Source organism: Pseudophryne corroboree, chromosome 7 (genome assembly GCF_028390025.1).
Source record: "Pseudophryne corroboree isolate aPseCor3 chromosome 7, aPseCor3.hap2, whole genome shotgun sequence".
Taxonomy (NCBI): domain Eukaryota; kingdom Metazoa; phylum Chordata; class Amphibia; order Anura; family Myobatrachidae; genus Pseudophryne; species Pseudophryne corroboree.
In genome coordinates, this window is record NC_086450.1 from 445,262,930 (window position 1) to 445,289,272 (window position 26,343).

General features: G+C 48.9%; 1 pseudogene; it reads left to right on the forward strand.

The window, feature by feature from the left end:
* The window catches only part of LOC134945588 (hydroxyacylglutathione hydrolase-like protein), a 28,445-nt pseudogene extending 12,007 nt beyond the window's left edge, over positions 1-16,438 (forward strand).
* The last annotated feature ends 9,905 nt before the right edge of the window (positions 16,439-26,343 follow it).

The following is a 26,343-nucleotide window of genomic DNA, read 5'->3' on the forward strand; positions in this document are numbered from 1 at the left end:
TGGGGGTTGTGCGGTTTGCATACCGACAGTCAGGATCCAGGCGGTCATAAATACAGACGCCGGGTTCCTGACGGGGGCACCATACCGCCACCGGTATAACGGCGAGGTAGGTGATTCCCCCTTTATGGGTGTCCACGAAACTCATAGAGGCTCGCCACCGAGCCTGCAAAGGGGCTTAGTTGCGCTAGCCCCCCTGCCGGCATTCCATCGGGAGGCCGATGTTGGCATAATGAGATTCGGCATCCCGAGCGCTGGTAAATCATACCGAACCCCGTTGGGGCAGCCATATTGTATGCTGAACGAGTTCTTCACAAGATGCAGGCCATCAATTCATAAGGAAGCGGTACCTCATGAACGGTGGCTTAACATGCTATCACTGGCTTAGCTTGGGGGATGGTCCAACATATGCGCAGTGCGGGGAGGGGCACAGCGGGTGAGCAGGCATTGCCAGGATCCCATCACCTCCATGCCTTCATTTCCATCACACCTTCTGTGATGGCTGTAGTTCTGTACCTGCTCACGTATATAAGATGTGACGTTGTGTCACTAGCTTCTAATGATAGACTTTATTCCCACAAAATGGCTGCCTCCGCTGTGTGTGGGTCACAAGCAATTTCTTCAGTTCCGTTTGTACTCAGTATTGAGATTGAAGTTTTCATGTTTATAATGAACACATTGAAAAAACCTGTATTGATGGAACTATTCCTTCTTGTCACACTGTGCTGCTAACAGCATAACCATACAACCAATACAGATTTCCCTCCCCAGGCGACACCCTGTTCATCGGAGGCTGCGGACAGTTCTTTGAAGGGACAGCCGAACAAATGTACAAGAATTTGCTGGAAACTCTGAGTTCCCTGCCCCCTGAGACGGTATGTCACCGCAACCACCTGGGTGGCTTTTTTTGTTTAATTCCATAGGCGATATATATGTACAGTGTAAGTATGTATATGTATATGTGTGTGTGTATATATATATATATATATATATATATATATATATATATATATATATATATTCAGTGCTCATATTAGCAATGAATTCAGAAGATCTTAAGATACAATATTACTAATTGAAACCTGATGGATAATGCCTGTAGTTTTACTGCTCTAAAAATAAGACACACCAGCTCTTGGGGGTCATTCCGAGTTGATCGCTAGCTGCCGTTGTTCGCTGCGTAGCGATCAGTGATTTTGCACTGGTTCTAGCGACTATTCCAATCGCACAGCTGGCTGCAAGGAGATTGACAGAAAGAGGGTGTAACATTTTCAGGGAGTGCTTAGAAAAACGCAGGAATGGCAGAAAAAATGCCGGCGTGGCTGGGTGGGTGTGTGACGTCAAAAGCCGTCCCTCTGTCGTTAAAACCAACGCACACGAAGAGTAACTACAGGGCTACTCTTGTTTTGCACAAAACCATTTTGTAGGCGCTCGGCTGCACAAGCGTTCGCACTTCTGCAAAGCTAAAAAACACTCCCCAGTGGGCGGCAACAATGCGTATGCACGGCAGCTAAAAACTGCTAGCGAGCGATCAACTCGGAATGATCCCCCTTATTCCTTATCCTGTAGTTGTATCTGTTAGTATAAATAGGGACTTTGTGATATCACCCTTCTTTCAATTGTCACTTCTGTGTAGCTGCCTGGTAAATAAATGTCCTTAGACAGGATGTCCTGTGTCCTCAGACTGGGCAACCCAGGCATCCTCAGGCCAGGCAACCCAGGCTTTCCAGGGCGGACAATCCAATTGTCCCCAGGCTGCGTAACCCAATTGTCCTCAGGCAGGGTGACCCAAGTGTCTTCAGACAGGACAATCTAAGTATCCTCAGGCCTCGTAACCCAGGTATCCTCAGAAAGGACAACCCAAGTGTCCTTAGGCCAGGTAACCCAAGTGTCTGTTAGGCGCCGGGGTCCGCATGTCCGCGCGGCCCGGCGCCTAGCAACTAGGTACGCCGTGCGCGTTCAGCCGCCAGCTCCCTAGCAACGCTAGACGCCGGGCGCGCTGAGCCGCACGGACCCTAGCAACGGGGACGCCATGGGCGGACCGCGTTCCCCGTTGCAGGGCCTAATTAACAAGCACACACACTTGTCCTCTGGCCGTGCAGCAAGGCAGCTGCATGGCATTTATTGCCAATCAGGCTCTAAGCAGCTGATTGGAGGACTCCCTGTTAAATACCTTCCCAGTACTTCTCACAGACGCCGGTAATAGCTTCCTGCATGCTGCTTTGGTTTGCTGAGAGTCTGTTCCAGTCCTGCTGTATCCGGTCATTCCTGTCCTCAGAAGTCCTGTATTCGGGAGTTGTCATCTCATCCCAGGAAGTCGTTTGGTCCCCAGTTGTCCTGACTGATCACCTTTGTATATCGAGTGGTGTTCCGTGAGTTGCGGCTCTGCCGTGTGTTGCGGCTCAGCCGCTTTATCTTTATATATTCTGTTTTTGGAGCATTTGCGGAGGGTTCCGCTTCCACAAGTCCTCTCTGGAACTCGGCGGTGCTGGGTAGGAGAAGTGGACAAGTGGATATTTTGGTTGTCCTTTTCCCTGGCGGTGTTTCCGCACATATTCTAGTTTTAAGTTAGCTTGTAGCCCCTGGCCTGGTTGTTTAGTCAGAGGGCCCCTTGTTATCACCCTGTCTCGGATTTCCCTTTGTCTCTCATTAAGACCTGGGGGGGCATCGGAGTTGGGCAGACATAATCCGCCCTTCAAACGCGGCTGCCATGGGCTCAAGCAACCATAGTCTCGCAGGGGATTTCCGTCAGCACGGGTGAGACAACGGAGTTAGGGCACCAGGGGCTATTTTCCATTCCCGCTCCCTTCCCCAGCATATCGTTCCAGTGCTCCGGTCCTCGCAAAAAGATCTCCTCAGACCAGAGTGCTGGAATCATAACAGTGTCTTCAGACAGGACAATCCAAGTGTCCCCAGGCCTCGTAACCCAGGTACCCTCAGAAAGGACAACCCAAGTGTCCTTAGGCCAGGTTACAGAAGTGTCCTCAGGCCGGGTAGACAGGACAACCAAGCATCCTTAGGCCGTGCAACCCAAGCGTCCTCAGGGTGGACAACCCAATTTTCCCCAGGCCGCATAACCCAAGTGTCCCCACACAGGACAACCCAAGTGTCCTCAGGCCGGGTAACCCAAGTGTCTTCAGACAGAACAACCCAAGCGTCCTTAGGCCTGGTAACCCAAGTATCCTCAGAGAGGACTACCCAAGTGTCCTCAGGCCGGGTAGACGGGATCACCCAAGTGTCCTCAGGCCGGGTAACCCAAGTGTCCTCAGGCCAGATAGACATGACAACCTAAGCGTCCTCAAGCAGTGTATAAATTTACTTGGCAAAACAAAAATATTGGCAGCTCTTTAGACTGAATGGACAGGAACAACCAACAGTTTACCTCCCAGAAATATTATAATATAGTATACAGCAGTGATTCATAACCTTGGTCCTCAAGCACACTAATACCACTTTTCCACCAAAAACCCAGGTCCGACCCAGGCTTTTGGACACTGGGGGTAATCCGGAGTTGATCGCAGCAGCAAATTTGTTAGCAGTTTGGCAAAACCATGTGCACTGCAGGGGGGGCAGATATAACGTGCGGGGAGTTAGATTTGGGTGGGATGTGTTCAATCTGAAATCTAGATTGCAGTGTAAAAATAAAGCAGCCAGTATTTACCCTGCACGGAAACAAAATAACCCACCCAAATCTAACTCTCTCTGCACATGTAATATCTGCCCCATCTGCAGTGCACATGGTTTTGCCCAACTGCTAACAAATTTGTAGCTGCGATCAACTCTGAACTACCCCAACTGTTCCAAGGTGGATCAGACCCTGTTTATACCCCTTTCACACTGCCAATGCCAGATCCCACCCGGGAATTGGAAACGGGTCCTTCCCGGGTGGGACCTGGCATTGGACGCTACCGCTGGCTTCCCTGACCCGGCAGTATGCCGGGGGGGTTGCCATAGTGGCGGAGCCAGCAGCGGGGGCAGAGGCAGCACTGGGAGATGAGCTAATCTCCGCGCCGCCTCTCCCAGTTGAAGTGAACGTGTCCTGGGTCGCATCGAAACGGGAGCCCGTTTACGCTGCCATTGACCCGGTATTCAACCCGGGTATAACATTGCTTTATTCCAGGGTTGAATTGCCGGGTCAGGCGACCCGGGATTTCAGCTATGGCGCTTTCACACCGCACGCTGACCTGTGTAGACTCAGCAATATGCCGGGTCGATACCGTGTTATTTGTGCGGTGTGAAAGGGGTATTACTCAGACAGCAATCATTTATTACTGTGACCTGGGTCCAACCTGTGTTCAATAACCCGGGGTAAATGCAAGGTGGAAGCCTGGCCATTGGTCTGAAAGTGGTATCACTAGCTCACAGGGGAGAGAAATTACCATGGAGGCTGACATAGCTTTGGCTGCTGGGTGTTTCCAGAGCAGGATTAACAATGAAGCTGATGGAGCTGCAGCTCCAGGTCCACACCCCAAAATAGACCCACTGATTCTGCAACAACATTCCCTCCAACACTTTACACATTAAAATTGTTACAAATTCGAAAAGGGGGCGTGGCCACGGGTACTGTGCAGTGGCCACACCCCTTTTCCTGTACTTTCAATGGAAGTTTGGAGAGCCAAAAATCGGTACAGACCATAAAAAAAAGGTTCTGTACCTACCAAAAAGGTCCAGCTGGAGGGTATGCCACTGCATCTGCAGCAAGTCTCTGCGCTGTAGATAGGGGGGGGGGAATCCTTTTACTGCAGCGTCCTATGTCCTGCTGCTAGTCTGCCTGCCCCCTCCGGCATCAACAATCGCCGCTCCCTAGCCACGGCGCAGCTGCGGCCACTGGCATAGATGTGTATGAAAGCGGCGCAGCGGAAGCCTTTCATAGCCCTCCCTGCGCCGCATACTCTCTGAGCCCCGGAGCCTCCTCTGCGCGTGATGTCACAGAAGTGCCTCCCTGCCACAGTGCGCCCAGATCCCCAAAGGCCCTGACTCCGCAACACAGCACCTGGGCTGCCGGCCTGGAAACCCTGAAATGGCTAACGTAACGGATAGAGTGGGTGATATCGCGGAGGGTAATGTCTGGACGCTGAATCAATGTAAAAGGTGACCGTGCTGTGCAGTGCAGTGGGTGTGCAGTGTCACTGACACTGCACAGCACTCTCACCTTTTACACTGATTCAGCGAGTCAGTCAGTTCTGCCATTCAGTCACTATTGTTAGCGCCGGTGTCCCAACACGCCGCATTACAGGGAAGTAGACGCACTAAATAAACTACAACTCCCAGCAGCCCTTAGCGCCGAAGCATTCCGGCGCTCTGGGCTGCTGGTAACTGTAGTTTATTGAGCGCATATTCTTCCCTGTAATGGGGCGCGTTGGGACACCGGCGCTAACAATAGTGACTGGCTGCTTGGCTGCTGTGCGAGTCTCCGGGAGAGCCACTGCCAAAGGGAGGACAGCAGCTTAGCTGCTTCCAGGAGGAGAAGCAGGAGAACCATTACCCACCCCTCCCCCACTCGCAGTACCTCCGGGCCCTCTCCCCCACCCATGACACCAGCCCCTCCCCCAACCGCAGCACCCCGCAACCACCTCTCCCCCACCTGCGTCTCCCCTGGACCCCCTCCCCCATCTGCGTCTCCCCCGCACCCGCCACTCCCCCAACCACAGCACCTACTAGGTGATTCATCAGACCCTGCGTGCGCTGTTCACGCCGTTGCAAGGGGCTACGACCCCTTAACCATCGCACGTCCTTTGTCTGTGCAATATTTAACCACTTACACAATTATGATTGGCGGTAATACTCCATATAATAAAAATATTGCATGCCACAAGGGCGTACAAGGGTTAAGGGGGGCATTGCCCCTTACGACGGTGTAAAGAGCGCCCGTAGGGCGCGATGAATCACCTAGTATTTTATATAATACTCTATTTCAGGAGTAGGCAGCTTGTGGCCCTCCGGCAGCTGTAGAACTATACTACCCAGCATGCCCTGGCAAGTTTGCTGTCAGGGCATGCTGGGAAGTGTTGTTCAACACGCAATGGGGGTCATTCCGACCCATTCGCACACAGCGGTTTTTCGCTGCAGTGCGAACGGGTGCGGAATGCGCATGCGCGACGTTGCCCAGCAACAGGGGTCGCTGGGTTACGTCGCAGCTACCGATGGAAGCGGTCGCAGTGGCGACCGCTAAGAAGATTGACAGGAAGGAGGCGTGGCTGGGCGGATCCGGAGCGGTGAGTAAAACGCAGGCGTGTCCAGGACAACAGAGGACGGAGGTGTGACGTCAAAGCCAGACCCATCATCGATGGATCCATCGCACAGGGTAAGTATGTCCAGGGCTAGTCTAGTTTTGCTTGAAATTTTTTTAGCTTAGCAGGGCTGCACAAGCGATCGCAGCCCTGCTAAGCTAAAATACACTCCCCCATAGGCGTGGACTATTGATCGCAGCAGCAGCAAAAAGTTGCTGGCTGCGATCAGCTCGGAATGACCACCAACTCCCACTCTTGTTCTACTCAGTTAAATCAAGAATTAAATCTAAATATATTTCTGCAGTGGGGTACATTGGTTTCCACAGGGAAAACATCGGGGTGTAGAGATGGCTCTTGATCCACAGACACCAACAGGCTAAAGCTTTAGACAGTCCAAAGATGCATTGGGGCCTCCTCTATAACCCCGCCTCCAGGCACTGGAGCTCAGTTTCGAGTTGGTGCCTGCAGAAGCAGGGTCACTTAACAGGGGGGCTGCACTGGGCAGCCCTGAAATGCTCTTAGAAGACTTCATGGGCCGCAGCAGCACTTACATGTCAGGGCGACATGCTGTGCTATGGCTCCGTCACCTCCCCAGCTGCATCACTTACTCCCGCTGGCTCTGTTCCTGGGTACTTGCGGCGGAGACGCACCGGCTTTAGGCACACGATCGCAGACGCTCTCCTGGTTCGCATGGCTGCTACAGAAGAAAGAAGCTAAGAGGGTCCCCCAGGCGGAATCCGCCATTAAATCACGTTCCGGTCGCAGTCTAGGGAGACGGACTGCGACGCTGTCATGGACATTGTAACAGAGCAGGGACCCCACTATAGCCACCAGGGCAGAGGAGTACAGGTCTGATATGTTAATGTCCACTTTATTAAGACTCCATAGTACCAGGTGGTGAAGTCCAGCATAGAGGGAAGGCACTTGACCTGTAGCCCATCCTCCGGCCCAGGGCGCCATTCTACTAGTGAGTGTTCCCGCCCTGGAGCTGCCTCACACTCTCCCTCACTGAGACGCTGGGTGCCATTTTCTAAAATAGCTGCGACTGGTCTCTGGGACTGCAGGGCAAGGTCTCCCTTGTAAACCCGCCTGTACATCAGCGCAGTGGTTTTACAAACACTTAAGTATTCTACATGACAACATTAAGACAGCGTTATTTAAGAACAAGTGTACCTGTGCCAGAATATATTGTACGAGTATTCTGATATATACATCCGGTCTCAGACCGTGTATTGTTTTATTTATATATACTGTGTGTGTATATATATATATATATATATATATATATATATATGTGTGTTCTGCATTGTAAACGTGACTGTGTGCCTGTATCTGCTATGTGATTTCACTGCGGTGTATCCCAGAGTCCCAGATATGTCTATCACTGTATACTGTACCCTAGGGGACTAGATGCGTCTGGGTCAATATATAGTGCGTCACCGTAATTACCTATTGCGTGTTTTCTACTGTGTACTCAGTCACATAATACATTTATTCACAGGTGTTGTGTACTGGGTACTCAGATACATGCTAACGGATTTATTCGCAGGTATTGTACTATGTCTGGCTTCATCGTACTAAACCGCTCTCTGTTGCATTTGTGTATAATATCTAACATGTAGAGCAGTAAATCTGGGTACGCTCCTGCATCTTGCAGAGCATGCGCAACGGATTTACCTGAGGGGGAAATTTTGTGTAATGGTCTGTGTACTATGGGGGTTGATCGCTCGCTGCTGTTTTCGCAGCATAGCGATCTGGCTAAAAACCGTCTATTCTGCGCATGCGTATGGGCCGCAGGGCGCACGCGCTAAGTAATTTCACACAAAACAAAGCAATTTTACACAGGGGCGAGCAACGCTTTTCAACGCTGTGCTGATCGGTGAGTGATTGACATGAAGTGGGTGTTTCTGGGCGGAAACTGACCGTTTTCCGGGATTGTGCTAAAAAAACGCAGGCGTGTCAGGCAAAAATGCAGGAGTGGCTGGAGAAACGGGGGAGTGGCTGGCCGAACGCAGGGCGTGTTTGTGACGTCAAAGCAGGAACTAAACGGACTGAGGTGATCGCATTCTAGGAGTAGGTCTGGAGCTACTCAGAAACTGCAGGAAAAGATTTTCGAGCAGTTCTGCTAATCTTTCGTTCGCTATTCTGCTAATCTAAGATACACTCCCAGAGGGCGGCGGCCTAGTGTTTGCAATGCTGCTAAAAGCAGCTAGCGAGCGAACAACTTGGAATGAGGGCCAATGTCTCATACATCTCCCAGCTATTCCGCAACTTTTGTAACTAATCAGAAGCCGTCCTGGGCTGCGTTCTCAAACCTACTGTGTATTCTAGTTGAACGCTTTATGCCCTCTATGGGACCACCTGTCACATTACAGTCACTGATGTCTCTATGGTTACTCCGCTTTGGGCGGGAAAATTTTTGCCTCACAGGTTGCAGAATATGACTCATTCCTTGGTCAGGCAAAACTCAGTGCCAGGTCACTCTCGTGTCTGTGGGTCTACTAAAATGGCCTGCTTCCTCCTCCCTATCCAATAATCTCTCAGATATCTTATCTGAAGAGAGGGGGAGTATGCTGTCCTGTCTGCCCTTATATTAGGTGTTGCTGACAAGGATTCTTCATTGCTATATGATGCCTCTGCCCTTGTGGTTACTAGTAAGCAAATCCTTCAAATCACTGATGATACGTGGATTCCCTTACAGTGGTTAAGCAAACGGATATGTACATCAGACAAGACCCCTGCTCTAATCCAGGGAGGACATTCCCCCTGTTTACCATGGGCATTAGCTCAATATCCTCCCCCTGCAGAGTTATAGACCGAGTAGGTAATTCACTGCTAGTGAACTCATGTGTCACCCATCTGGTGTCGTCCACTCTGCCTCTCACCACTGTCCCCTCACTGTAGGAACCGACAGGTGTGTGGAGGGAAGCCTGAAGGCTATTACTCCCTTACGGGTGTTGTACATAGACCACGATTGCGTCCTCTTGGGGCTGCAAAGTAGATTGGTGACTGGATCAGGCATTAGAGGGTGAGCTGCCCGAGGATATATCTGACAATGCCAAACATTCCCTGTCTCACAATACCACCGCCACCTTTTTTACACCAGGAGGCGTCCCCTGAGGCGGTTGTGTCGGCTGCCAAGGCGTCAAATACGTCTGTCCTAGCTCACCATATTCTGTGGTTGAGGTCATGGAAGGTGGAACTGGACTCCAAAAATCCTTGGAGGTATTTCCCGTTACTGGGGACATCCTATTTGGAGAAGACCTAATTAAAAATTGGGTCTGGAGCGGCGACTACTATGTCTGCCTTTCTCTCAAATGCTACTCCTTCTGCACAGAGGGCAAAAGGTACCACTTTTTTCTGCTTTTGGCTTCAAGGGAAAGCGAAGGTCGGGCATACCCGAGATTATCTTGTGCTCCCAAAAACCACTAAGCCCAAGGCCTAACAAACCTGGGCAGCCCATCTGCCTGCTTCTAAACATGACAAGCCTGCTGCATGATGGGACAGGCCTCCCAGGGTGGGAGGCTGACTTCTGCGATTCACCCAGGTCTGGTTAATGACCACTTCAGACGCATGGGCGCGAGTAGTTGTCTCCCATGGGTACGCAGTCTCTTTCTAGAGGCGTCCCCCTCGCCAGTTTTGCACAACGGTTACCCCTTCGGATCGGTTAAGGGCGCAAGCTCTACAATTGGTTTTGAGTTCCCTCCTGGATGCAGGAGTGGTGGTGCTGGTACCTCTATCCCAAAGAGGCAGAGGATACTAATCGACCCTGTTTCTAGTACCGAAACCCAATGGGTCTTTCCGGCCTATACTCAACCTCACATCACTGAACAAGTTTGTGAGAGTATCCAAGTTCCGTATGGAAACACTGCGCTCAATTGTACTGGCCATGGAATCCGGAGATTATATGGTATCCCTGGATATGCAAGATGCTTACCTGTATATACCTATTGCCATATCGCATCAGCAATATCTGCGGTTTGCTATTGTCAACCTTCACTATCAGTTCCAGGCTCTGCCGTTTGGACTGGCCACGGCTCCTCGGATCTTCACCAAGGTTATGGTCGTGATGACGGCTCATCTCCGTCGTCATGGAGTAAGGGATCCTGCCGTATCTGGACGACTTGCTGATCCTGGCAAACTCCCACAATGTCCTCCTCGGTCATCTACAACTCACGGTAAACTTCCTACAAGCCCACGGGTGGCTCATCAACTGGAAGAAGTCCTCGCTAGTCCCTCTTGGAGCATGGTGCACCTGGGGGCACTGCTGGACACGCACAGTCAACGGCTGTTTCAGTCTCCAATGAAGGTCCTGAATACTTCCTCTCACGCCCAAGAGTGTCCATACACTCTGTGATGCAAGTACACTCTGTGATGCCTGCTGGTGTCGGCTTTCGACATGGTAGAGTACACTCAATTTCATTCCCACCCTCTGCAGAGGTTAATCCTTTCCAAGTGGGACGACTTACCTCTTCAGATCAGATCTCGCATGATCTCTTGGACTCCAGAGGTTCGTCTGTCGCTGACCTGCTGGCTACAGGACCAGCAGTTAAGCAGGAGCCGTCCCTTCTGGATCCCCAACAGGGTCCTACTGACTATGGACACCAGTCTGAGGGGATGGGGTGCTTTGTCTTTCTCCCTGCCTATGTTACAGAACAGGCCTGTTCAAGTACGGTCAGACAACGCCACCACGGTGGCATACCTAAATCATCAAGTCGGCACTCGAATCCGCATGGCAATAATGGAAGTGTCAAAAATCCTTTGTTGGGCGGTACACCATCTGCCAGCAATATCGGCAGTGTTCATTCCGGGTGTCCTCAACTGGGAAGCGGATTTCCTCAGTCGGCAGGACGTGCATGCCGGAGAGTGGAGTCATCCTCAGGAAGTCATTCAACTCGCAGTGGACTAGTGGGGCCTACCAGATGTAGACCTGATGGCATCTCGACACAATCACAAAGTTCCGGTCTTCGGATCAAGAACCAGGGATCCTCAAGCAGCGTTCGTGGATGCATTGGCAGGAATACTACTTCTAGTCGCTCCAGCATGGCCCAGACATCATTTGTTCTCAGACCTGCAGGGTCTATCAATAGAGCGCCCTCTTCTACTTCCTCAACACCCAGACCTCCTTGTTCAGGGCCCTTGTGTCTACCCAGACCTGACCAGACTGGTTTTGACAGCGTGGCTCTTGAAGCTTCACTCCTAAGGGCCAAAGGATTCTCTGAGGCGGTTATCCAAACTATGCTGAAGGCCCGCAAACCGGCATCTGCGCGGATTTATTACAGGGTCTGCAATTCTTACTTCACCTGGTGTGCTGCTAAGAATTACGGTGCTTACAAATTCAGTACTTCCAAACTTCTGGCTTTTCTACAACCAGGCCTGGGCTTAGGCCTCCCTCAAGGTTTACATCTCTGCCTTGTCGGTGTGGTTTCAGAGAAAAATTGCGTCTATTCCTGACGTTCATACTTTCACTCAGGGTGTTTTACGGATTCAGCCTCCCTATGTCCCTTCTGTGTCTCAATGGGATCTGTCTGTTGTCCTGAATGCCCTGCAAGAGTCTCCATTTGAACCTCTTGAGTCAGTGGACCTTACATGGCTAACGGTCAAGGTCCTGTTCCTACTGGCTATTGCCTCTGTCAGGAGGGTGTCTGACTTAGGCGCTTTGTCCTGTCGTCCACCCTTTCTGATTTTGCATCGTGACCGGGCGGTCTTTCCATCTTAACCAAGAGATTGTGGTTCCGGCTATTATCTCTTCTGGTTTGTCCTCCAAAGAGCGGTCTTTGGAGGTGGTACGGGCTCTCCATATATATACGTGGAGAGGACTGCCTCTATTAGGAGGTCAGATACTCTTTTTTTTTTTTTTTGTACTTTTTGTTTTTCACAAACGTGGCTGGCCTGCGAACAAGCAAACATTGGCCAGATAGATTGGAATGGTGATTGCACAAGCATATGCACAGGCTGGACTCCCAGCTCCTGCTGCTTTTAGAGCCCATTCTACTCGGTCTGTTGGACCTTCTTGGGCGTCCCACCGAGGCGCGTCCGCTGAACAATTGTGCAAAGGCGGATATGTGGTCCTCAGTGAACACGTTCATTAGGTTCTATGCCTCCCAGGATGCTTCTTTTGGACGCCGGGTTCTCATACCTGCTACAGTGCGTCCCCTCCCATGAGGAACTGCTTTAGGACATCCCCGATGTTTTCCCTGTGGAAACCAATGTGCCCTGCTGCAGAAAAGGAGATTTATGGTAGACTTACCATTGTTACATCTCTTTTCTGCGAGGTACATTGGTTCCACAGGGTGCCCGCCCTGAAGCACCTAGAGTCTATGGGTTTGTATGGCATTAGCCGCTGGTCCATTCTCCTGTCGTGAGAATGTGGTTTTATGTGGCTGACATCTGCTTTCTCTTTTACCTGCTCCTGCATTGGACTGGTTAACGAAAATGAGCTCCAGTGCCTGGAGGCGGGGTTATAGAGGAGGCCCCAATGCATCCTGGGACAGCCTAAAGCTTTAGCCTGTTGATGCCTGTGGATCAAGATCCATCTCTACACCCCCGATGTTTTCCCTGTGGAACCAATGTACCTCACAGAAAGAGATTTAAAAATGGTAAGTCTACCATAAATCTTCTTATTGGAGTGGCTGTGTGATGCCACATGAGGCCGCTCCGCTAAAAACATGGCGGCAGTGCACCTGCCTTCACAGATAGGCTGCGCAGACAATGGGGCTACCATTAAATTGCGGGGACAGCGATGTGATCGCAATTGAATTGCAATTGCATCGCTGGAAGCAATAAGCATTCTGGGCGGCCTTGCCCTGTGCTGGGTGGCCCCCACCATGCGACCGTCAGCAGTTGCCGTTTTGCTTTTTTAGCATAAGGTCCATTATATTGTCTAGGGACTGATGGCGTTACTGTTCGATACAGCAGAGCAGATACATTCTGTTCTATGCATTTTAATTATTATTGGTTTTTCTCTTAGTTATGTGGCGCCACCAAGTGGCTGAAGCACAGTATAGGGAGAATTACAATATAAACAAAGACTGTAATCTAAAAAAGGTCACACAGACAGCACAGGGGGAGAAATGGAACAGTGAGACGAATAAGTGAGCGACGCTTAGTAACAGTAACACTCGGGATAAGAGTCGCTGACTGTGAGTGTGAGTACACTGGAGACAGGGATGATGCAGGGTGAGAACCAAGAGGGTGGAGGGCCCTGTTCATGAGAGCTTACAGTCTGTAGATACAAGTATACATACAAAGCATCAGTCATTTCTAAGGGCAGCGGAAAGCTTTCTGGACAATAGCATTGAGTGAAGGCTGAGTTCCCCTATAACCCCGATAAGGTGGTGTCACGAGAATGATGGTTTTGTTTTTACCGGTTATCTCTCTGTAGAAAGTGTTTTGTGGGCATGAGTACACTGTGAGGAACCTGAAGTTCGCACTAAAAGTGGAACCGGACAATGAACATGTGAAGGAGAAACTGGCCTGGGCCAAGGTGAGTGTTTATTCCAGAGCATTCCATAAAGCCACGAAATGTGTCATTTGTGCATGCTTGGCAGAGCGATATCCTCCTCCTGCCAGTCCATTACGCTTCAAGTGTAACCCCGCCACCCAAACCTATATTCATATTTATCAGCATATATGTCTATAGTTATCCCTGATTTTGTTTGTTTCTCATACTTTTAAAAGTGTATACAGTATGTAATGTACATACATTGGAAGCTTGTCATGTTCAAAACACAGATCAGAGACATTGTGTTGCGTTTATTATTGTTGTTATTATATATTATTATTATTATACTTATTATTGCATTCATGAACATTAGTCCTAATCAGGTTTATGGCCTAATTACATTGTGCGCATAGAGCATTTAATGCAAGAGAAGGGAATGTATGAAAGGGGTATGTATCAAAGCCAGAACACCCCGATATACAGTTGTGAAACCAATTAGAAGTCCTATCCCATCTTCAGGCCGAAATAAATGTTTTTTAACTGGGACAAAGATTTTTTTTTTTTTTTTTACATGGGTTTTCATTTGGAGGTAACAAGCCTTCAGCCCTAGCTGTCAGATACCAGATTTACTCTTCAAACTTTGCAGGAGATGGTCAACTTATTTGGGACAAATTAAGATTTTGTGTTTTTTAATGTGGGTCTAGATAGAAAGCGCACACTCTGTTGGTGTCAGCAAATCTAGTGTTTCAAGGCTACTTAAAGCGGACAACAAAACCGAATCTGCATTGCCAAACAAAAGAGGAAATGCAGACTGGAAGGCAAAACAACGCCCTGAACTGACAAATTATTTCTGAGAAAGTTATTTGTCCAGATAAAAAAAAACAAGGACTTAACAGTTTGGTGTAGACTTACATAGAAACATAGAATTTGACGGCAGATAAGAACCACTTGGCCCATCTAGACTTCTGTAAGGGGAAAGATCTGTAAGGAGACTGATAAAAAAAGAATGTTGCTTTACTTTTGCTGCTTGCCACTTCGAGGGATGGGGCTGGGCTGTCAGTCATTAGGCCTGCCTCCAGAATGTTGTGATTTGCTGGTCTGCATGGTGGGGTGGGGCTAAACGACACAAATTTGCATCATTTAGACCCACCCTCCATACGGAGACACAACTCCCTCTATAATCCCCACATCCTGCCCGATTCACCAGGAAGTGGGCGGGATGCGAGAGATTCAGGCGCTCTTCCATGAGTGTGGGGGACTGGCCGAAAAATCCGGAGTCTCCCGGGAAGATTGACTACAAGCTCAGGATCAGGTCCAGACTGTCCTCAGTATGCGTATGAGCTCTGATTCAGACCCTGTGGTAATGTAAGTAGTAATATTGCGTCTTCTGTCCCTGAGCTGTAGCGGAAGAGTAACCGCTACCTTCTGTGTCCTCATATCACCGCAAGTCAGTTACACAGCGCAGTACAGAGAGCAGCCGGCTAATGCATTATGGGTAAAGGCTGCGGTTTCCTGCACTGCTCTCTTACTGCATCATGTAATAACTGCCGGGTGTGTCATGTGTTTCTCAGTCCAGAGATGAGGATGACGTCCCCACTGTTCCCTCCAGCCCGGAAGAGGAGTTTCTGTATAACCCGTTCATAAGAGTAAGGTGAGCTGTATACCTGAGACTGGCACCGCTTGCTATAGAAATGGGCATATTAGTACAGAATGACAGTGCCAGCTACTTGGCGTTTCACCTCTCTGCTCCTGGGATTGGCTGTAAGTATGCTCTCCTCCTACAGGTAATAGCAGCCCTGGTGGCAGGCAGCTGAGGGGAACGCTAATGGGGAATGGCCCATTTTAGTCCTAGTGTCCCAATTACTGTACCAGTTCAGTTGGGCTTGTATACTGTGCAGCATGCTGTACAGGAGAGTGATAATTAGGTAAGATCTGTCTTAGACATATGAAAACTGGTGCACAAAAGATTCTGTAACCCTTAGCAACCAGTTAGATGCTTTTATTTCCCAAACTGTACATATGACACTATATTCCTCCTGCATATATATGTACTTAGGGTTGGGTATGGAATCCCTACGGCCAGGATGCGGCGGTGAGAATACCGACACCGGTATCCCAGCCACCAGAATGCCAGCAGTGGAGCGAGAGCTGGAAAGCCACTTGCAGGCTTGCTGCACTTGCCAAAGGTTCTGTTCCCACTCTATGGGTGTCGTGGACGACCATGAGCGGGAATAGCCGTGGCGCAGCTGTTGGCATTCTCGGCGGTCGGTTACCCGGTGTCGGTATTCTGACCACCGGGATATTAACTACATCTCTGTACTTATATGTGTTTTTGTGGTGGTTACAGGGAAGAGACTGTTCAGAAATTCACCCGCCAGACAGACCCAGTGGAAGTAACCCGGGTTTTGCAGAAAGAAAGGGACGATTTTAAAAAGCCAAAACATGGGCTGCCAATCCCAGCGCTCCTGGCACTTCAGTGGGGTCTCCTCCAGCAGACACCAGCAGCACAAAAATAGAAGCAGATGGCGTCCCAACACTGGAACACTCCAACGGAGGAGGAGAAATAATAATAGTTCATGTTACGGGATCCTGCACTCAGAAAGCCGTATCTGGAAAGTGTTGTTTCTCGGTCATTGGTCGGGCACTGCGTGGAGCACTGAACTGCTGCATTTCTCTTGGTGTAAGTCTGACGGTTATGGGGCCAGCTTCCAGGCGCTGTGTGTAGCATTTTGATGATCGGTAGAGAATAAAAATGTGTAAATTCTAACTATTCTTATAATTGTATTTTTTTTGCTTGGAGTCCTAAGAATTCACTCATGACTTCTAGCAGAGGCTACAGTACCACCCTGGTGCGCCTGCATGCGTATCTGTGCTGCGTCTCTGTGTGCAGACAGTCTGGGCGCATGCACTGTGTGACATGTGCGCAGCAGGAAAACGGTCTGCCATGTGCGTGCATATAGCGGAGAAAAGTGACTGACGCCGCCTGTCATTTATTTATCACAGCTACGAAGGGGATTAGCGCTACAGTCATTGGATTTAGGGTAATGGTTGTTGCAATTAATTTATGTTGCAATTTATGCAACACATAACAAGTGCACAGTTAGTGCAAAGTTCTCTAGCAGGGGGCTGATAGTGATATTTAGGAACTATGAATGACATAATAGGAACGGTGTTTGCGCTTAATGGTAGGCAAACTGTGGCTCTCCAGCTGTTGTAGCCACATCCTTGAAAGAGACCAACTGTGTCTCGAAACACGTCAACGTACTCCACCTGTGTCACCCAGAAGATTGCACATCGGGATTGGACAATCACCTCTGGTACAAGCATATGCAGTGTATACCCGGCACTACAGCAACACCTGCGGCTCCTTCACACGAGTTTCTGTATGATCCACCACTAACTTGACTCTTAACTACTGTGTCACCTTATAAGAATAACTTATTTTTTAAAGAGTGCCACCTCTTTTATATTGTGATTTATGCATATTGTTTTTATGATGTTTGTATTTTAGCACTGAAAAAAAATAAGATTTTACTTACCGGTAAATCTATTTCTCGTAGTCCGTAGTGGATGCTGGAGACTCCGTAAGGACCATGGGGAATAGACGGGCTCCGCAGGAGACATGGGCACCTCAAGAAAGAATTTAGATTCTGGTGTGCTCTGGCTCCTCCCTCTATGTCCCTCCTCCAGACCCCAGTTAGAGAAACTGTGCCCGGAAGAGCTGACAGTACAAGGAAAGGATTTTGGTAATCCAGGGCAGGATTCATACCAGCCACACCAATCACACCGTATAACTTGAGATAAACATACCCAGTCAACAGTATGAACAACAACAGAGCAACAGGTCAACCCTGATGCAACCATAACATAACCCTTATTTAAGCAATAACTATATACAAGCATTGCAGAAGAAGTCCGCACTTGGGACGGGCGCCCAGCATCCACTACGGACTACGAGAAATAGATTTACCGGTAAGTAAAATCTTGTTTTCTCTAACGTCCTAGTGGATGCTGGGGACTCCGTAAGGACCATGGGGATTATACCAAAGCTCCCAAACGGGCGGGAGAGTGCGGATGACTCTGCAGCACCGATTGAGCAAACACAAGGTCCTCCTCGGCCAGTGTATCAAACTTGTAGAACTTTGCAAAAGTGTTTGAACCTGACCAAGTAGCCGCTCGGCAAAGTTGTAATGCCGAGACCCCTCGGGCAGCCGCCCAAGAAGAGCCCACCTTCCTAGTGGAATGGGCCTTAACTGATCTTGGCAGTGGCAATCCAGCCGCCGAATGAGCCTGCTGAATCGTGTTACAGATCCAGCGAGCAATAGTCTGCTTTGAAGCAGGAGCACCAAGCTTGTTGGAAGCATACAGGATAAACAAAGACTCTGTTTTCCTGACCCTAGCTGTTCTGGCTACATAAACCTTCAAAGCCCTGACTACATCAAGCAACTCGGAATCCTCCAAGTCCGTAGTAGCCACAGGCACCACAATAGGTTGGTTTATATGAAAGGATGAAACCACTTTCGGCAGAAATTGTGGACGGGTCCGCAATTCTGCTCTATCCGCATGGAAAACCAGTTAGGGGCTTTTATGTGACAAAGCCGCCAACTCTGACACACACCTAGCCGAAGCCAAGGCTAATAGCATGACCACCTGCCACGTGAGATATTTCAACTCCACCGTTTTGAGTGGTTCAAACCAGTGGGATTTCAGGAAACTCAACACCACGTTAAGATCCCAAGGTGCCACTGGAGGCACAAAAGGGGGCTGAATATGCAGCACTCCCCTTACAAACGTCTGAACTTCAGGTAGAGAAGTCAACTCCTTTTGAAAGAAAATGGATAGGGCCGAAATCTGGACCTTAATGGACCCCAATTTTAGGCCCAAATTCACTCCTGACTGTAGGAAGTGAAGGAAACGGCCCAGCTGGAATTCCTCCGTAGGGGCATTCCTGGCCTCACACCAAGCAACATATTTTCGCCATATACGGTGATAATGTTAAGCTGTCACGTCCTTCCTAGCCTTTAACAGCGTAGGAATGACCTCATCCAGAATGCCTTTCTCTGCTAGGATCCGGCGTTCAACCGCCATTCCGTCAAACGCAGCCGCGGTAAGTCTTGGAACAGACAGGGCCCCTGTTGCAACAAGTCCTGTCTTAGAGGAAGAGGCCACGGGTCCTCTGTGAGCATTTCTTGCAGATCTGGATACCAAGTCCTTCGTGGCCAATCTGGAACAATGAGTATTGTTCTCACTTCTCTTTTTCTTATTATCCTCAGCACCTTGGGTATGAGAGGAAGAGGAGGAAATACATAGACCGACTGGAACACCCACGGTGTCCCCAGGGCGTCTACAGCTATCGCCCGAGGGTCTCTTGACCTGGCGCAATGCCTCTGTAGTTTTTTATTGAGGCGGGATGCCATCTTGTCCACCTGTGGCAGTTCCCACCTGTGCCATCATGTCCACCTGTGGCAGGTCGTGTCTGCTGAGGAAGTCTGCTTCCCAGTTGTCCACTCCCGAGATGAACACTGCTGACAGTGCGCTTACGTGATTTTCCGCCCAGCGAAGAATTCTGGTGGCTTCCGCCATCGCTACCCTGCTCCTTGTGCCGCCTTGTCGGTTTACATGAGCCACTGCGGTGATGGTGTCTGACTGAATCAGAACCGGTTGGTCGCGAAGCAGGGTCTCCGCTTGACGTAGGGCGTTGTATACGGCCCTTAGTTCCAGGATGTTGATGTGAAGGCAAGTCTCCTGACTTGACCACAGACCTTGAAAATTTCTTCCCTGTGTGACTGCTCCCCACCCTCAGAGGTTTGCATCCGTGGTCACCAGGACCCAGTCCTGAATGCCGAATCTGCGGCCCTCGAGAAGGTGAGCACTCTGCAGCCACCACAGGAGAGACACCCTGGCCCTGGGGGATAGGGTGATTAACCGATGCATCTGAAGATGTGATCCGGACCACTTGTCCAGTAAGTCCCATTGAAAGGTCCTCGCATGGAACCTGCCGAAGGGAATGGCCTCGTATGATGCCACCATCCTTCCCAGGACTCGAGTGCAGTGATGCACTGACACCTGTTTTGGTTTTAATAGGTTCCTGACCAGTGTCATGAGCTCCTGAGCTCTCTCTATCGGGAGATAAACCCTTTTGTGTCTAGAATCATGCCTAGGAAAGGCAGACGAGCCGTAGGAACCATCTGTGACTTTGGAATATTTAGAATCCAGCCGTGTTGCTGTTACACTTCCAGAGAAAGTGCTACGCTGATCAGCAACTGCTCTCTTGATCCCGCTTTTATGAGGAGATCGTCCAAGTATGGGATAATTGCGACCCCTTGCTTCCGCAGGAGTACCATCATTTCCGCCATTACCTTGGTAAATATTCTCGGTGCCGTGGAGAGACCAAACGGCAACGTCTGAAATTGGTAATGACAATCCTGTACCACAAATCTGGGGTACGCCTGATGAGGTGGATAAATGGGGACATGAAGGTATGCATCCTTTATGTCCAGAGACACCATAAAATCCCCCCCTTCCAGGCTTGCGACGACCGCTCTCAGCGATTCCATCTTGAACTTGAACCTTTTCAAGTATATGTTCAGGGATTTTAAATTCAATATGGGTCTGACCGAACCGTCCGGTTTCGGGACTACAACATGGTCGAATAATAACCCCCTCCTTGTTGAAGGAGGGGAACCTTGACCACCACCTGTGGAAGATACAATTTGTGAATTGCCGTTAACACTATTTCCCTCTCGTGGGGGGAAGCCGGCAGGGCCGTCGGTGAGCGGGCATCTCCTCGAAGTCCAGCTTGTATTCCTGAGACACAATATCTATTGCCCAGGGATCCAACAGGGAGTGAACCCACTTGTGGCTGAAATTTCGAAGATGTGCCCCCACCGGGCCTAGCTCCGCCTGTGGAGCCCCAGCGACATGCGGCGCATTTTGTAGAGGCCGGGGAGGACTTCTGTTCCTGGGAACTAGTTGTGTTGTGCAGCTTCTTTCCTCTGCCCCTGCCTCTGGCAAGAAAGGACGCACCTCGGACTTTCTTGTTTCTTTGTGATCGAAAGGACTGCATTTGATAATGTCGTGCTTTCCTAGGCTGTGCTGGAATATAAGGCAAAATATCAGAATTACCAGCTATAGCTGTGGAGACCAGGTCCGAGATCCCTTCTCCACACAATCCTCAGCCTTGTAAGGTAAACCTTCCATATGCCTCTTAAGTCGGCATCACCTGTCCATTGCATGTTCCACAGGACACGTCAAGCAGAAATCGACATAGCGTTGACTCTAGAACCCAGTAGACTAATGTCTCTTTGGGCATCTTTTATATATATATATATATATATACATACTAGGATCTCAATCTCTGCTGATAAGGTATCTGTCCACGCTGCTACAGCGCTATAGCCCCATGCCGACACAATCGCCGGTCTGAGTAGTGTACCAGAATGTGTGTAAATGGACTTCAAAGTACTTTTACTGCATGCTATCTGCAGGATCCCTGAGGATAGCTGTTAAGTCAGCGCTACCTTTTGGGCAAACGTGACACCCTAGGGGAAGATTCCCATCGTATCCTGGCCCTAATAGGGAAAGGATACTCCCTGAGAAGTCTTTGTGGGAAACTGCAGTCTCTTGTCTGGAGATTCCCGCTCTTTTTCTTCATGAGAGGAGGGAAATTTACCTCAGCTTTCTTCCCCTTAAACATGTGTACCCTTGTGTCAGGGACAGATGAGTCATCAGTGATATGCAAAATTTTTTATTACAATAATCATATATTGAATACTTTCCTGCCATTTTGGCTGTAACTTTGCATTATCGTAGTCGACACTGGAGTCAGACTCCGTGTCGATATCAGTGTCTATTATTTTGGATAGTGAGCATTGAGAGACTCTGAAGGTCTCTGCGACATAGGGACAGACATGGGTAGATTCCCTGTCTGTTCTCTAATATTTTGTGCAATAAATTTTCCTTAGCACTTAATTTCACATATCCAAACAGGTGTCGGCGTTGTCGACGGAGACACCACTCACACACACATTTGCTCCATCACCTCCTTAGGGGAGCCTTTTACCTCAGACATGTCGACACACACGTACCGACACAACACACACTCAGGGAATGCTCATCTGAAGACAATTCCCCCACAAGGCCCTTTGGAGAGACAGAGAGAGAGTATGCTAGCACACACCCCAGCGCTATAAACCCAGGAATAACACAGTAACTTAATGTTAACCCAGTAGCTGCTGTTTATATTGATTTTTGCGCCTAATTATGTGCCCCCCTCTCTTTTTACCCTCTTCTACCGTGTACCTGCAGGGGAGAGCCTAGGGAGCTTCCTCTCAGCGGAGCTGTGGAGAAAAAATGGCGCAGGTGAGTGCTGAGGAAGAAGCCCCGCCCCCTCGACGGCGGACTTCTGTCCCGCTTAAATATACATTTTCTTGGCGGGGGCTCATACATATATACAGTGCCCAACTGTATATATGTGTACTCTTGCCAAAAGAGGTCCATATGCTGCCCAGGGCGCCCCCCCCCCTGCGCCCTTACAGTGACCGGAGTATGTGAGGTGTGTGGGAGCAATAGCGCACAGCTGCAGTGCTGTGCGTTACCTCAGTGAAGAACGGAGTCTTCTGCCGCCGATTTCGAAGTCTTCTTGCTTCTCATACTCACCCGGCTTCTGTCTTCCGGCTCTGCGAGGGGGACGGCGGCGCGGCTCTGGGATCGGACGACGAGGGTGAGATCCTGTGTACGATCCCTCTGGAGCTAATGGTGTCCAGTAGCCTAAGAAGCAGGACCTAGCTTCAAAGAGTAGGTCTGCTTCTCTCCCCTCTGTCCCACGATGCAGGGGGAGTCTGTTGCCAGCAGAGCTCCCTGAAAATAAAAAACCTAACAAAATACTTTCTCACAGGAAGCTCAGGAGAGCTCACTGAACAGCACCCAGCTCGTCCGGGCACAGTCTCAAACTGGGGTCTGGAGGAGGGACATAGAGGGAGGAGCCAGAGCACACCAGAATCTAAATTCTTTCTTGAGGTGCCCATGTCTCCTGCGGAGCCCGTCTATTCCCCATGGTCCTTACGGAATCCCCAGCATCCACTAGGACGTTAGAGAAATATCCTTTACTGTCTTTATTAAATACCTTGAGCCGAAATCAAATGCTCCCCCCCCCCCCCCCAGGTAGCTATTCTAATGTTGATGCCGATGGGCGCGACAAGTTAATTTCAGCTCGCTAACCCACTGCAAGTAGTGAGACCCGTTTGGGTGCCCAAACGGGTCTTTTCACGCTCGCACCCATTACTTTAGTCGGATTTAGGTGCTTTGCGCGCCTAAACCCAAGTGTAATGTGCGCATTCAGCGTGATAAGTGGGGGCATTTAAATATCTCCCCGCTATCTCACGTCATTTTAACACTTCACGACCCAATTGGTGTAACTGGGTAGCGCCATCCATATGACACAACCACACACACGTTACATGTGCCCACCAACTTCTGATGTCAGTCATCGACAGACAGCCTCTGCAGCAAGTGTATGGGTGGTCAGCTGACCGCCAGCACACATAGCACAATGCGCTCATATAGTTGCAGATATATACCGGAGAATGACGTTGGTCACAGACACAAGGCTGGCACACATCCACTGACGTGCCCGTGATATAATAGCCAGTGTGTACCCAGCTTAACACCGCGTGTTTGTAGTTTTTTGAAATGTCAAATAATTTTGTGCAAGCATGTCCAAGTATTTGTGCATAGAAAATATAGCAAATGAATTGCAGTAAAGAATCAAGACATATATTTCGGTACAGGTGAGTCTCCCATATCCAGAATTCCTGTGAATGGGTGGGTAGAGGCCCCAGTGCATTGCTTTACCCAGGGGCCTACACTGCTGTGCATTGCTTTACCCAGGGGCCTACACTGCTTTTAAGACAGCCCTGGAGCGGGCCCCGTCCCCTCTAATTCCTTCATCCTCTCCAATCTTACCCTCTTTTTTCAATGTGGTGCGGTCAGAGAATCATCTCTGAAGACCAGAAGAGACACGTTTAAAACTGTGGCAAGAGCTCTTTTTAACTTCAACGTGAATTTGTCCAAATCAGTTGCATGAAATCTAACAGTACACCAGACGCACATGAGGGGATTGCAGGATGTATCCCAGTTCTCCTGGCACCCAACGCAGATTTAATATCTTGGAGTGTTATTACACAGAGATCTTTCCCAAGTGTTTTCTTCTAATTGCCCCCCTCTGCTTGCTAGGCTTCGAGCGGACCTTCATACATGGCGCTCTAAGGAGATCTCGTGGACAGGGCGAATCGGAGTCATTAAGATGAACGTGCTGCCTTTATCTTCTGCAAACTCTCCCCATAGCGCTACTCCGTACCTGTTTTACCACACTTCATTGTATTGTTAGATACTTTGGGGGTAATTCCAAGTTGATCGCAGCAAGAATTTAGTTAGCAATTGGGCAAAACCATGTGCACTGCAGGGGAGGCAGATTTAACATGTGCAGAGAGTTAGATTTGGGTGGGGTGTGTTCAATCTGCAATCTAATTTGCATTGTAAAAATTTAGCAGCCAGTATTTACCCTGCACAGAAATAAAATAACCCACCCAAATCTAACTCTCTCTGTTATATCTGCCTCCCCTGCAGGGCACATGGTTTTGCCCAATTGCTAACTAAATTCCTGCTGCGATCAACTTGGAATTACCCCCTTTGTTTGGGTGGGCCATAGGCCTCACTTTAAGCATGAGGTTCTTTATAGAAAAAAACATGGAGGAGGCCTACAACTACCACATTTCCTCTCCTATTACCATGCAGTGTTACGAAGGTCATGGAATGGGGTAGACGTTCTGACCGGAAGCAATGGATAGCTTTTGAGGTAGCATCTCATCCTTCTCTAAACCCAGGACTTCCTTGGTTCTCAGTACTCCCACGCATTTCCAATCTTCTACTTGGTCCAACTATTTACGTGTACAGCATAAACTCTCCCGTTTCCTCTCCTTTAACTCCATTGTTTGGAAATCTGGCATTTCCCCTGGGGACCCCGCCCAACTCCTTTCCATTGCGGCACGCAAAAGGGAGTCTCTGGGTGAGTCAATTGCTTGATCAGTCCGGGATCATGAGTTTTCCCTTTATTCAGGACAAGTGGGATTTGCCTAATTGTGAGATGTAAATACCTTCAGATAAGACACTTCCTCCAGAGCTTAGGCCCTACTAAAACATTTGGTCGGTGAACTACTCCGTTCGAGAATACGTGTATATCACAGAAGCCCCCAACGCATACGCTGTCCTCCATCTATTCTATATTGCTTGACCATCTCTTCTCTAATAGGCCCAAATTTACTTATGACTGGGAAGACTATTTACAAGGCTTAGTAGGAGAAGACGACTGGCAAGACATTTTTAAGAATACTGTCACCAGTTTGTCAAATATGTTAGTAATAGAAACACATTACAAGGTACTTTCTTGTTGGTATCGCTGTCCCAGCTTGTTAGCCAAAATGTATTCAGGAGTCCCTAAAACTTGCTGAAGATGCAAGAATGTGATAGACACACCTTTGCATATTTGGTGGGCGTGCCCTCTCTTTGACCATACTGAAATAAGGTAATTGAGACAGCTAGTCACATCCTTCAGGAAGACCTGCCATCTTGCCCCAGTTTCTGGTTGTCAAACCTTGTGGAGAAATCTTCTGCGCACTTGAAAGTCTCTAGTAAGGCATATACTTAGTGCCTCTAAGGCCGTTACACCAGTTCATCTAAGGCCGTTACACCAGTTCATCTAAGGCCGTTACACCAGTTCATTTCAGCCCCTTTCATGACCGAATGGTGTGCACGTCTTAACCACTATGTCTATGGGCAATTTAATTTTGCCTCCTACTAGTAATTTCCAGAACTTCATAGTGATCTGGTATCGATGGTTTCATTACAAGACCCTGGACCACTACAAAGCACGTTGTAGTGGCTATTAGAACTAGTGGAGTTTGGTTGATCCATTATTCTTTTTTTAATTAGAGAAAACTGATTGGCTACCTCCCCTCCCCCTCTCTAGACTGATGTGTTGCTTTGCCCTCTGGTAATGAGGCCCCCCTTTCCCCTTCCACTCTTTTTTCCCCTCCTATCCTCATCTTCTACGATACTTCTTTACACTAGTTTTGTAATCTTCTTACATGTTACATTTTGAATTATATAAAAACTTGATCTGCCATGTCACTACAATTATAATGGCATTTTAACTGTATTGTACTTTGACAGATAATATTATATTTACGATAACTGTTCATGTATACTTTGGTTTGGTCACCAATACACATATATTGTATTGGAACACAGCAAGTGGTATAGCATTATATATGCAGTAATGTTGGATTACAGCAGGCGGTATTGCTGTATATATTACATAGGATTACAGCAGGTGGTATAGCTTTATATATACAGTAACGTAGGATTATAGCCGGTGGTATAGATTTGTAAATTACATAGGATTACAGCAGGTGGTATAGTTTTAACCAATTTTTTTTTTACGTGAATTTCCTTACCATAGCCTTATTAAGAAGTACTGAAAATTGGTGGGGTCTCCTACAGGCTCTCTCCTTCCCCTCCGCCCTCCGTCTGCCGGATTGAGCCCTGATCTCCTGTCTGCCCTGCGGGAGTCCTCTGGAGCAGCCCACTACCTGCCAAGGGATCCGAGGTCTCAGT